Source organism: Plecotus auritus (genome assembly GCF_963455305.1).
Source record: "Plecotus auritus genome assembly, chromosome: 4".
Lineage (NCBI taxonomy): Eukaryota > Metazoa > Chordata > Mammalia > Chiroptera > Vespertilionidae > Plecotus > Plecotus auritus.
Genome location: NC_137775.1, coordinates 179799582 through 179809116, shown reverse-complemented (window position 1 = coordinate 179809116; position 9535 = coordinate 179799582).

The window sequence follows — 9535 nt, the reverse complement described above, 5'->3', positions numbered from 1 at the left end:
AGTAAGACTATTATCTACTGAGTGCAATGCATCACAACCCTCTGGAGATATTTGGGCATCCGTTCTATTAAATTCGTGGCTCCTGGCTAATACTTCCTCTTTTTTTTTTTTTTTTTTTTTTGACACCTCAGCTTTATCCAGATGAGCAAATTGTTGCCAATAGATATGCATTATTCTGATCAGTTCTTAGGAAGGAGGCTATGGGAGTACAAGGGACCTGTCCCACTGAATGGTCCAGGGAGCCCTACACCCTTCAAGTTGGAGGCTTGGAGTCACCTTGATGTGAGGGATAGTGTTGGACTAGGTTGTAATCCTGCTCTGCCACTCACTAGCCCGTCTTTACTGGAGGAGTGATAAATACTGCAGAAATACATGTATGCAAACATTGTTATCTGAAGGTGGAAGGCAGTCCCTGGAGAAAGCCTTAGAAAGGTGTCATTTTAGGAAACAACATAAAAGCACTTTAAGAGAGCGAAGCAAAAATGAATAACAAATAATGAGTATGCAGGAAGCCGAGGATGGCTGTCCTCAGGGAGTTTCTTGCTGAATCTTGATTTCTAATATGTGGTTCTCAGACTCCTTAGTAAGGAGTGAGTCTCTCATCCAGGTGTTTCAGAAGTTGGAACTTGGCACCAAGCCCTAGAATTTCTCAGTGCACTTGACCAGTTGGGTCATTCTGAGGGCGCTCAGGACAGATCTAGGAGCCCAAAGGTCTGGGGTCAGATATGCTAATGAGAGGTCCATGCTGCTCCCATTTCCCCTTGTCTATGGCAGAGCCCACACTGCACAGAGCCTGGCAGCTCTAAGCATCAAGGGCAAGTCTCTGCTGTGCACGTTTGGGAATGACAACTCCAGAATGTTCTGGCTTTTGTGAAACTGATTTGTTTTCACTAAAGAATGGGCAGGGAGCCCGGCTGGTGTGGCTCAGTTGGTTGAGCATCATCCCATGGACTACGAGGTCATGGTTCAATTCCCAATCAGAGCACATGCCTGGTTTTGGACTCAATACCCAGTAGCGGGCATGCAGGAGGTAGCCGATCATTGTTTCTTTCTCATCATTGTTTCTCTATCTCTCCCTCTCCCTCTCCCTTCCTCTCTCTGAAATAGATTTAAAAAAAAAAATGGGCAGAGAGCTCATACAGCTGCATTAGTTAGGAGGGCAGACCAGCTGCAATAAATGGAAATGTGCTGCCAGCCTCTGGTGTGCACAGCATGGCCTGCGGAAGCAGCAGGGACCCAAGGGAGAGAGGAACCATTCTTGGCCTTCAAGCTGTTCCTGTACAGTTTGAAATGTCTATACAAGGATTTAAATGTGTGAACTGTGTATTGAAGGAATGATTATTTAATAATCCCAACTTCCTAAAACCCAGAAAAAAATTAAAATTAAACACAAAAGGTCTCTGTACAGTCAAAAGGATGTCACAAAGTCCATATGCTTTTCTCCTAGCTCTGCTGCTTTGGTCTTGCCTAGGGTACATTTAATCTTACTTCATACAAAAAACAAACAAACCTGTCTTCGTCCTCCATAACAACTACTCCCAATGACCATCGATGCCTTCCTTGTAAAAATAATGTTCTTTCTTTTATGAATTGATTCGGCAGCATTTTGAAAATCTTTTTCCCTCTCCCCTGACTTTTAAAAAATTACGATCCAGTGGCATTTAGAATGTTCATAGTGTTTTGCAACCACCACCTCTATCTAGTTCCAAAACATGTTCATTACTCCAAAGTAAACCCCCATACTCATTAAGCAGTTTCTTCTCATTCTCCCTGGCCCTGGCCCCTGACAACCACAAATCTTCAGTCTGTGTGTATGGCGTTATCTATTCTGGATATCTACCTAATAAAAGAGTAGCATGCTAATTGACCGTACCTTTGTGATGCCCACCAGCCAATCAGGAGTGAGTATGCAAATTAACCCAACAAAGATGGTGGGTTAATTTGCATAAGTGGGTGCCAAGTGGCCAGGGGCGGGGTGGAACGCTCGCATCATCGCCATGGTGACAATGCAGGCGTTCTGCACCACCCTAGCTGCTCCGGGCCTCTGGGCAGCATGGGAAGGTAAAAAGGTGGCTCCAGCCAGAGCAAAGGCGGTGCCAGCAGCCAGGGGGAAAGAAGGCCCATTCTTGCATGAATCTTCATGCATCGAGCCTCTAGTTTCCTATAAATGGAATCATACAATATGTGGTCTTTTGTGACTGGTTTCTTGAACTTAGCATAAGGTTTCTTCAGTTTCATCCACGTTGTGATGTATTATCAGTACTTGAATCCATTTTATGGTTAAGTAATATTCCATTGTGTAGGTATTCCACAGTGTGTTATCCTTTCATCAGCTGATGAACATTTGGGTTGTTTCCATGTCAGGACTATCATGAATAATGCTGCTAGGAATAGAACATTTGTGTGTTCCCTGACTTTTGCCAGCTCAGTTTCTCATCTCGATAATGCAAATGATAATGATACCTTCCTCATAGGACTATTAGGATTAAGTGAGGATTAAACACTTAGAATAGTGCCTGGAACATGGTCAAAGTTCAATAAATTCTTGTTATTATTGTTTTATTATTTTTTAAATACATAACTCAGGAGTCAGTTCCCATCAGGGCAGATGACTTTACACATCTCAATCATTCTCAAGGTCATCATTGCATCACTTCAATAATGAGTATAAGAAGTAGTGATCCTGAATCATAAGTGAAAGGTTAACAGTGAAACTAGGATTGGTATTTTCAGGGTAAGAAGGCAAGGATGGGTAAGATATTGACCAACTTCCATCAGACCTTAGCATTAGGTATGGTGAGTAAGCTTGGCCTCACAAGGACCTGCAACAGAATATCTTTTTTAAACTAATGAGCTATGAGCTTGCAGACGACAAGACAGATAATAAGGGCCTCTGAGTGCTATTTCTCAAGCAGTAGAATTGTGTCATGAAAATCATAAATGAAGAAGAGCATGCTGACACTTCTGAGCCAATAGATTTGAGTGGAAGCTGGAAGATCAGAAAGGATGCTTATACAGGGGTTGAGGTATTATCTTTTTTTTTTTTTTAATCATCACCTGAGAGTATTTTTCCCCATTGATTTTCAGACAGAGTGAAAGGAAGGGAGGAAGGAAGGGGGAAGGGGGGAGGGGGGAGAGAAAGAGAGGGAAACATTATTGTGAAGGAGATAGAGATACAGCAATTGGTTGGCTCTTGCACATCCCCCACCGGTCGGGGGATCAAACCTGCAACTGAGGTACGTGCCCTTGACTCGACTGGGAATCAAACCCAAGACCCTTTGGTCCATAGGCCAATGCTTTAACCACTGCGGCAAACCTGCCAGGGCTGTGGTATTATCCTTGAGAGGTGACTGGGCTTATAAAGAAGAAGCAACGTACCAGGGAGGCACCTGTATGAAACATTAATAGTAAATGGGAAGAGATGGACAAGCGAAGAGAAGATTCAGAACAAATGTTGTGAGCCATGCTGCAAGGCAGGGTGGTGATATCATGAAAGGTGTTTGAACAGTTGAAAGGGAGCTGCTCTGAGCTAAGCCACGAGGGACTTCCTCCAGATATGGACATCAGGTGGTCATGTCACTCACATCTAAGTTCTTACAGGTTTTACTGTCTATTTAGGAATGAAAGGAGATAAACTCTTGGCTGCATTCTCAACATCCATTTTCTGCTCTTTTCTTGCTGTCATCAGTAGGATGGATTGAGATACACTATAGTAACAATTCCAAAACGTCAGTGATGTAACAACAGAAGTTCATTTCAGCTCGGCTGGGTCTGTACTCCTGCATCTTCATCATTCTCACTCTGGGACCGCGGCAGGCAGAGCCACCGATGATGGAAATGCTGCCTCAGATGAAATAACTACTAAATGGAAAAGGGGCATTTAAACCTAGTTCTTTGAATTCTTTCAAAATTCAGTCATACCTATTATGGTACCAGTTGAGTTGATATCATACATATTTTTCAGGATTTTTTAAGTCTTCACAATAATCATTTTAATGGATTCACAATAATCTGTTGACAATTATGAAGCAGCAATTAGGAAAACATACAATTTAAGTTTGCATTTCCTCAAAAATCAAAACTGCATGAAAAAAATACTAGAAGGAAACATTAAATAATAATAATGTAAGCCAGGGTTGTTGTCTGTAGGTAGGATTATAGGCAATTTTATTCCCTTCCTTTAACTTCTATTACCTTCAATTATTTTTCAATTACAGTTGCAGTCAATATTATATTTATTTCAGGTGTACAGAATAGTGGGTAGACATTTACTTCTATTGCCTTTGTTATAAAGTAGTATTTGCAAGTAATAATGATGTAGAGCAAACCGAGTTTCTCTCCTGTCCTCCATTTCATGGTGCCAGCAAGTCTCAGCCTCTCCGAGGAAAAACATGCGCTCTAGGTATTGGTACGCCTTATTCCAAGTACACATTCTTCACAGGAAAGTTTATTTTTGGTTCCAGGATTTCAGTTTATTATATTAATAGTCTACCAGAGCCAGAGCCAGACCGTTACAGTTCCTTCCCTGAAGTGCTAATTTCATCGGAGTGTGTTATTCCAAGTCGCTGTGGATCGATCGGGAATCTTGAGTAAATAATCGGTGAACAGGGCCCTTGATGGGATGAAAGCCTCGTGACACGAGTCCTAACAACACGGGAGAAATTAAGAGGTTAGCACTGAGGTGAAAAAGCCACTTCCTGAAAAGGTAAAAAATATACCCATGTAGGATTCCTTGTTTTCATGTCTATAAACAGAAAAAGATCTATAAGAACTGGGTGATGGCCCTGGCCGGTTTGGCTCAGTGGATAGAGCGTCAGCCTGCAGACTCAAGGGTCCCAGGTTTGATTCTGGTCAAGGCATGTACCTTGGTTGCAGGCACATCCCCAGTAGGGAGTGTGCAGGAGGCAGCTGATCGATGTTTCTAACTCTCTATCCCTCTCTTTTCCTCTCTGTAAAAAAATCAATAAAATATAGAAAAAAAAAAAGAATTGGGTTATGGCAAGGCAGAAACAGCTAAACTGAGTACTCCTCTGAAGCTTCTTTTGATCTGATTTGGTAGAGTTGATGTGGGCGTTCTAAGGAATAGGGAAATATATTCAAGGGTAAAATAAAAATCAGTGAGCTTATGACCCCAGCCAAGTGGTAACTAAGGAGACACAGCATCTTTCTGATGTCAAGTTGCTACAAGATCATCTGTAGGACCTGAGCAATTAAGCAGTCTCTGCCTACTGGGCCTGTGATGGCTGCCCCCACCCTCCACCCCACCCCCACTACCATCACTAAAGATCACTTCTTCGGGATTCTCTCTATTTATCAAACAAACATTTGAAGGCCTACTAGTTGCTAGGCATTGAGACAGTCCTTGGGAGATTAGGCCTTCCTATTATAGAACCTATAATCTAGTTAGACAGAAATTAATCAGAAAAATCACAAAAATAAATATAATTGCAATTGTCATAGGTGCTACCAACACACACACACACACACACACACACACACACACACACACAATTTAGTTCTAACAAGAGTATAAGATAGACTGATTTGACCTAACCGTGAAAGTCAAGGATGATGACAGAATAACATGTAAAGGATGAGTCAGCATTAAGTGAGGAGAAAGGAACAGCATGTTTTAGGCAGAAGCACATTTCAGAGCATCCCAAGTATTTCTGGTTTGACTGGCAGCCTCCTGAAAGTGGCAGGAGTGGCAGTAATTTTGGCAGCCCCATTTGGCAGTGCCTGGCACAGAAACGCTTAATACATGCAGACTATTATTATAATCCTTAGTATTTAGCCTGGACAATACTATAGGATGTCGGTGTATTGTGGAGATAGTACCTAGAAGATAATGGAATGCGCTGCCTGACTTCTGAGGTAGTAAAATCCTGAAGGAAATATGGTTTCAAGGTTCAAAGTATATGGCGTTGGTGTCCCTTCACTCCTGTTATGTTCCTTTTGACAACTACCCCATATTCCCACAGTGTCACATGCTACAAAGCTGCTTCTTTCAAATGCTTGGGAGAAAGTTAGCCTATTGTCACAAAACGTGAGAAATCTCCCTCTCAAACCTCCCAGAAATTTTAAATACCTAATGAAAAATGACTATTAGAATAAACTGTCACTTTTAGCTGCACTGATAATATCCACTTTAAGCAGAAGCTCCGTCTAAACCAGGAAGCCTACCAATGTTGCAACTTCCTCTACAAGAATCACTTTATTGTAACAAGTAAGAATTTTTGATGGAAAAGTTAAAAATGTCAGCAAAGACATGCAGGAAGTGACTCCCTGCTCCTAATTCCCAAAATAATTTCTCGGTTCTCTGAACACATTTTTCATGCCTCTCTTAGGACATTTCCCCATCTTTTAGCTTATGTTGTAGATATTTACGTCCGTGTCTGATATCATGGAGGGCAGGGACACCCACTGATTCATCTTTGGATCTCTCAAAGTGCCTGCTGAGAATGGCCCCTTACCCAAAGGAGGCAGTCGGTCTGTATTTCATGAAGGAATTTACTGATTCTTGTCTAGTCCTGAATCATGAGGACTTTTGAAAGAATGTTTACATGGTGTTCCTACGCAACCAAATACTTCTGTTCATTTCCCAGATAGCAGTGCAGGAGAAAGGAAGTGCGTAGGAGTGCACAGGGTGGGCAAGGTCACATCTGCTTCAGGCAAGTGTTTTTCTCTCCACCTCCCATCAGTCGTGGGAGTGGCATAAGAGGACACTTGAAGAGGGTAGGAGATGCAGCCTCTAATCAGCCGTGGGCAAACTATGGCCCGCGGGCTGGATCCGGCTGTTCTATCCGGTTCTCTTGCTCTCCCCTCCGCTCCTTTACTTTGAATTTATATTAGTTCACACAAACACTCCATCCATGCTTTTGTTCCGGCCCTCCGGTCCAGTTTAAGAACCCATTGTGGCCGAAACCGGTTTGGCTCAGTGGATAGAGCGTCGGCCTGCGGACTGAAGGGTCCCGGGTTCGATTCCGGTCAAGGGCATGTACCTTGGTTGCGGGCACATCCCCGGTGGGGGGTGTGCAGGAGGCAGCTGATCGATGTTTCTCTCTCATCGATGTTTCTAGCTCTCTATCCCTCTCCCTTCCTCTCTGTAAAATGTCAATAAAATATATTAAAAAAAAAAAAAAAAAGAACCCGTTGTGGCCCTCGAGTCAAAAAGTTTGCCCACCCCTGCGTCTAACCACTCATAGACCGCGATTCTAGTCAAGATGCTGGAACACTCTCCCCCTGACTCATAAAAGGGATTGATGAATGAAGAACCACAGTTCCTTCTTATCACATTGTCTATCTAGAGTCACCATCGGGAAGGGTTAGGCTCTAATCTCATAGTGACTTAAGATCTTCATCCTAAAATGGCTTACCGTTTATAAAGAGCCAGCATGGTAATTCAACATCGCCTCACGTGCTGGCCCTTCAGGAGTCGCTTCCTAAAGGGCTGTGTTTAGAAGGACTCAGTCCCTATTTGGGCTCGGTGGGAAGGCAGCGTTGGCTTACTAGTGATACCTGGCTTAAGGCAGGGAGAGGAGTAGCAGCAAATAGGCCAAGATATGTCATCCTGACCTCGTCCAATCCCCTCACTTCAGAGGAAGAAAACGGGAACAGAATGTCTTAAGCTGACTATGTGCTAGGCACTGTTCAAATTGCCTTCACAAGCACATATTTATGTAATTCTTGGCCAGTCTTAAGGAGTTAGCATTATTGTGATTCCATTTTTCCTGATGAGGTTTAGGGAAGGAAATTTTGCCGTGAACTCTGGAAATCCTTATCTTTAAGCACACCCTATATTGCCTCCTAATCTGTGGGCACTTGCTATGTGCCAGGCTGATGGTACTCAGCAGGAGCGATTTTGCCCTCCAGGAGACATCTGGCAATGTCCGGAGACCTTTTGGTTGTGGGAAGAAGGTGTTCCTTGAGCCCTGGCTGGCTTGGCTCAGTGGATAGAGCGTCAGCCTGGGGACTGAAGGGTCCCGGGTTCGATTCCGGTCAAGGACACATGCCCAGGTTTCGGGCTCGATCCCCAGTAGGGGGCGTGCAGGAGGCAGCCAATCAATGGTCCTCTCTCATCATTGATGGTTCTATCTCTCTCTCCCTCTCCCTTCCTCTCTGAAAGCAATAAATATATATATAAAGGTGTTCCTTGAATCTAGTGGGTTGAGGCCAAAGACACGCTAACTGCACAGAATAGCGCCCAGAACAAAAATGTATCTGGCCCAAACGGTCCATAGTGCTGAGATGGAGAACTCTTGAGTTAGGCTATGTGAAAGTATTTTCAGGCTGATGCTAAAACTCTTCCTGTAGCTCAGTAATGACTGTCTCCATTTTACCAGACAAGGAAAAGGGCTCTCAGAATCAGGAAGATCACAAGACAGGAACCCAGAGAGTCTGATTCTAGAGGCCTCTTAAGTCCTCCCTCCACAAAACTCTGTTCTCATCGGCTTCCTTTACTATCAAAACATGTAAACTCTTTAAGCACATGCTTATATATTACGGACTTCAGAAGCTAAGATCATTCAGCCAACTACGAAGAATTTTCACCGCGGTGGTGTCTCTTCAAAGTAAAGTATTTGTTCAATAGTTCAAAGAAGAGGCTCTTTAGATGCTCTTTCTATAGAACCATTGATCTTGCTGGAGTAGATTTGTAGATCGGCACTTTAAAATAAAACTCTTGTGGATAAAACCAACTTTAGGACATTAACAAGCTTTTTCAAGAATAATTAGCTCTGCGTGGGATTCAACTGTAATTTTTTTCCTTTTGTGTTTAGGGCTGGTGAGCCTGGAAGCTTATTTAGGAGAAGAGGAAATGGGGCTGTGAAAAGACACTATGATTCCTCTTGTTCTAGGAGGTAAGGTACAAGCTGAGTAACTTTCTCATCCTGTCCAATTAACTGCCTCAAATACAAATAGAATGCATATAAGATATTCTCTCTCTCTCTCTCTCTCTCTCTCTCTCTCTCTCTCTCTCTCTCTCTCTCTCTCTCTCCCCCAGCTAAGCACTTGGTTAGCTGGAAGAAATTGAAGCAGCTAAAAATCCAATGCTCATTTCAACAATAAAACCCTATGTAAATAACTCCCTTTAGGATGTAAGGCTTATTTCCTGCACAGAAAACAATGCTAATGTAATAGGGTGAGGGTGGGAAGTAGGGAGAGGAATGGAAAAAGAGAGAAATAACAGAGCTTGAGGGAAGAAGGGGAGGAAAAATTGAACTTCTCACTGGGAGAGGAATTACTGAAAAACGCAAGAAGGGTTGGGAAAACAACATCTGAGCTGCTCAGGCGATCCATGCTGGGGTGGCCAAGGTACCTCCTGGTGCGGAGTGGCGCGGGGTGGGGATTCTTTAAGATCCTCCTAGTCATTCGATTTTAAATCTTCTCCAGTAAGGTTTTCCTTGTGCAGATGCGGGCAGCCGGACACTGGGTTCACTCTGCAGCTGGTCAGTATCCGCCCTCCCTCGCTGGCTACTTGCCAGATTCAAAACAGTCCCAGACCTCCCGCGACAGGGAGGGTTCCAGAAGCGGGGAA